Source organism: Lepidochelys kempii, chromosome 5 (assembly GCF_965140285.1).
Source record: "Lepidochelys kempii isolate rLepKem1 chromosome 5, rLepKem1.hap1, whole genome shotgun sequence".
Lineage (NCBI taxonomy): Eukaryota > Metazoa > Chordata > Testudines > Cheloniidae > Lepidochelys > Lepidochelys kempii.
In genome coordinates this window covers 122,367,432-122,372,408 of record NC_136384.1, presented here as the reverse complement: position 1 = coordinate 122,372,408, position 4,977 = coordinate 122,367,432, and positions in this window count along the sequence as shown.

Here is a 4,977-nt window from a genome sequence, read left to right as displayed (position 1 = left end):
AATTTTATCCAATTTAGAGCCGTGGCCAAATGCACTTTTCCCAATTAGTTTGCACTTTAGCTTTTACTCCATTTCCTTTATAGTGCCACTGAGCTGTCAAATGTGAACTGAAAAATGAATGGGCAAGGATTTCTCTTAAAAACAACAAAGAAGAAATGGTTAAAGTCTGGAATACTAAATAGGCTTCGGAAAAAGAAAGCAAATAGCAGCAATGACTGGGAAGCACTTCAAAGAATCTCAGTGTATGGCTATCCAGAGGCACGGCTGTTTAGAAGGGCAACAGTTTTCTTTGGCTCACAGTTAGGTTTACAAGAGAGCCTGTGCCTGTCTGGCATGGCTCACTGGTTTATAAGCGAGCACCCACAAACGTACTGTAGCATAGCCATCTGCTGAACATCATGGAGGGCTGAAGACTCATGAAAGCAGCAGCCAGAATGACGAGGAAACATAAAGAGGTAGCAAAGTCCATGTAACTAACTGGTCACTGCAAGTCTCTGTGCTCGAGTCACAGAGGAGTGGGTCAGTTACAGCCCCAAGCTACAAAGCCTGACTTTACAGGCTAAAGAGACTCAAGCTTTTAGCTCTGAGGGTCCCCAGTATGTCAAGCAAGATGGCTGCCAACATACTCACCTGGCATTATCCCCCTTCCCTAAGTGCAGAAGTCCCTCCCTGTGGGCACTGCACAGCCGAGGCTCCATGAGCGTGGGAGGGCGCTTATTGTTTCTAATCCTCCTGGCCAGCTTTCCACTGGAAATCCCATCAAGAGGTAGTGCAGCTCAAAGCAACATTTAGATCCTGTTCCATGGCTCCTGCCTTGACTCAGGCTGGGTAGGGGAGAGTACTGCTGCACAGCAGTCCTCCCACAAATGGCATCTTGAGTCCTGGTTGAGCTGAGCTGCTGGTGAAGCAGGGGAGCAACATGGAGGGGCTGATTCTCCATGTGGATGTCCCCGTACCTACAATTTCACCATGCATTTTCAGCCATGTTTCAAAATTAGAAGGCTGGAGCCCTTTTTCCCTCCATATGGCCAGCACATCTGCTTACCCAGGACCTGATGCACTGGAAATTCCACATACAGTTTGCCCCTCGACAGGTTGCCTGTGGAATGAGCTAACAGGGCCCATGCCCATATCAAAACAGTGATTAAGACCGGATCTTCCCACCTCAGCACAATGAAATGGCACATGGGAACCCATTTCAATATTACTTTTAAAAGAATAGCCTGAAGAGTTTTGAAGTTCAAAAATACAATATTTGCTTTGTGACTATATGAGCTTGCTGTGAAATATGGTGTAATCTTTGCATTCCCAGGAGTTTTTTTCAGCACTGAAGAACACTTGAGACTGCTTAACAGTTGGCCAGCCCTTCCCTTATAAGGCTTTTTAACTCCAGCACAAGGGAATGACAACCACTCCAAGTGTCAGCCTGCTGGGAACAATTGACAGCAACCATTTACTCTGTTCTGGGGGCCAGGGTTGTGCTATCTGTCTTGAACTGTTACCCTTTTAGTCCCAGTCATGATAACTAGTGCAAAAATGCGATTGGGGGGGTGGGGGGGGCAGAGAAAAGCACCATAGCTGGAATTATGTTTCCCTTTTTGCTTCAATGCACAGACCGATTTTTGTGTATTGCAGTAACTTCCATTAGGCGAGATTCTCACAGACAGAAATCTTCTGTAGAAATGTGTTCCGAAACAGTACTGCACGTAATCTTGTGCCTTCAAAGTACATGAACGGTTGAACCCAGCAAAACTAAGACAATTCTGAATTGAAGTCCCTGCTGTGCCTTTAATTCATTTCACTGCGTGTAGGCATTACAGGGGTCTTAGCATACACAGCGGGAATGGTAGTGACTGCTATCTGTTGAGGTTGTGCCACACTTCACACGTCACATTTTGTTTGGTAACTCATTGTCACGGTTCTAATATCTCAGGAGACTGGAGTGAGGGTTTGGAATTTGTTAGGAGGGGAGAGCAGAGGTGAAAGATGATTTTTACTGCCCCCAAGAAAATCGGGCTAAATTTGGCTGAGTTCTAAGCTATGGAGGATGACCCTGTCCAGGTGCACAGTAGAATTGTCAGAGCTCTTTAAAGTTTGAGGCAGTGTTCCAGTTGAACAGTACATGCTCTCAGGCTCTGCTGACTCTTGTGTAGCATTCCAGAGTGGCTACATGGAGAAGATCCAGGCGGGACGCAGGCAAAATTATTCTTCATCCTCTGCTGTGGAAGAGCCAGGAAGAGAATCCAAATCTCCTGGGTCCCAGTCAAGTGTCAAAGGCCATCTTTTCTATTCCTCCATCTGCTTCCCTCCTTCCACCACACGCTTTCCATCTTCTTCAGTGAATGAAGCTGGGGGCCTGCAGACAACAGCCTTGTTCACTGCATGACTCAACTCATTCCCTAAGCATTGTCTATCCTCTGCAGGGAATGAGGCGGGGGTCCTGTGGAAAAATAACGTGAGATCATGTACTTAAAGACTGCGTCATAACGTGTAGTATGCACAAGGAGACTGAATTAAGGTTGTATGGGCAATTTCAATTCTGGCATTTTCTAACCTTTGAGTGCTTGGCTTTGCAACATTGATAGCTTTTTTTAATGTAGGTTTTTGTACGACCTCCTTGGGATTATTCATGTAAAATTCTGCACAGGCATCTCCAGGATTGAGGCCATGGTTTGTAATGTACTTTGGGATGAAAGTCGCTTGAAACATTACATTATTTATTATGAGCCATTGACATAAGCCACAATGAATTACTCCTAACTGAAATCCCCCAGGTTAGAGATGCCCACAAATTTCTGATCCTTACCTGAAGTTTCCCATAACTGGGATTCCCTTTTGTCTCATCTCTGTCACAAACCTAATAAGTTTTATTGACATTCTCCCATGGATGGATTTTTTTTTTCCATCTCACTTTTACAGACTTTCTCGAGTCCTTTAACTTTTCTAAAAGACCTAATAAAGATGGAGCTCTGTGTGATTGCTGGCATAGGTACTGGAACTAGGGGTGTTGCTGCACCCCCTGGCTTGAAGCGGTTTCCATCATATACAAGGTTTACAGTGGGGCTCTCCGCACCCCCCACTATACAGATTGTTTCAGCACCTCTGGTTGCTGGCTTTCCAGGGGTTTTCACCTACAGTGGCTGATCACTTGCAATGACCCTGTCTTCTGCCTTGTGATGGAGAATGTTTAAATTGCTTGTCACGTAATACAGTCAAAAGCGAAGAATCCCATTTAGGCTTGCTGTAAAATCTTTTTGATCTGTTCTTTTAAAATGTGTCTATAGCAATGTGTTATGATTTCCCCACAACATTATTTTATTTTCATTGTTTCAGTGGAAACTGGACCTCCGTTCCAAACAGAACTCTTTTTTTTTTCCTGTCATTTTTACATTACTCATTCATTTTTCTCAGCGTGTTCTTTGTCTCTCTTGAAAGTAACAAGAAAGGTCTTTTTGTTTGTCTTTTCTCTCTGCCATCAGCACAAGGTAGTCAGTCCAAGAGAGCTTCAGCCATAGTTTGTTTCTGTGATGGTCATTTTCCATGGCATTTGTGAAGGTCATATGCATAGTGATTACAAGAATTATTTCCATTACAAACCTTAACAGCTGGTGCACCCTTCTCATAGTGTGAGGTAGGCATCCCAAAGGATTAGCCAGAAGTTCTAAAAGATATATTTGGGATCTGCTACAAAGAATGTAATAGACAAAATAAAAAAATAAAGCTGTTAAAAAGTAATTCTTGGCACTGTTACCTTGTGGAACTCACTGCCATAAGATATCAGAGGCTGAGAGTGTATTAGGATTCAATAAAGGACTGGACAAGTATTTTGATAACAAGAGTATTCAGAGCTAGTGTAATAAGGATTGAAAAACAGGAAATTTGGAAGGGGTATAATCAGTTATTAAGGAGGCACTGGCCACAACTCCCTGGTTAAAGCTAAGTCCAGTTTGCACTTAAAGCACGGATTCAATTCAGCCTTTTTGTTTGGTATGAAAAATGCATCATATCCTCCCCAAACTCACAGCACGTACTCTGAGTACAGAGTTAATTATTGGAGAAGTTACAAGTAATTGTGTTAATTATTTTATAAATTAAAATAATTAAAAATTAAGCCCTTTGAGAAATTTTGTATCTGTTAGTCTTTCCTTTGTCCCAAATGATCTTCAAAATGGCTCCTCAAATTTTGCATATAATTAAAATCAAGTGAAATCTTGTGCCTAGGTTATGTATGAAGAAATTGACTTGTAATCAAGCTAAGTTATTAATTGTTGTACCTAATTGTTATGATTATATAGGCTACAGACAGGCTCAGGTAACTCATAAACAGGGTCATTGAACCATCAGAAGTAATTCAACCAATCACCACCCTTCCTCAACAGCTAAGTTAGAGATAGTCCAGCCCTGAAGCGTTAAAGGTTAAATGAACAAAACAAAGAGTGGGAGGGGAACCAGAGAAGTTGGAATGACTTGCCCCAGGTGTCCCACAGCAGGTCAGTGATAGAGGTGTGATTAGGACCCACATATGAGTCCCTGCCTGTTGCCTCCTCCACTGGACCTGATTGTCTAGTTTTATTTAGCTCTGTTTTTTTTTCTAAGTGCTCCTCTCTTTATATAATTAAATATATATAATGGAGCTACTATTAATTTGGAAGGCACATAAGAATATGAATTAGATTAGTTGTTAGTGCAATGGATTCTTCTGCACTGCGCATGGAGTAGATTGGAAGTTTTATTATATGCATGTACTATCTTCCATGTGCATAATTTAAACCCTAATGCCAAATGTTTTCAAGTTGTGAGAAGTAGATGTGTTTAACATTCAGTTTTACAATCTCAGGCTCCAGTCTTTCAAGGAGTTCCGCCCATGCAGAGTCCATTCCCATGTGGACTTCATTGGAGCCCTGTCATGGGGCTAGGGGTGCACCTATATGGTGTAGCTTGCAGAATGGGGGCCTAAGATTTTAGTAACGCAGGAAC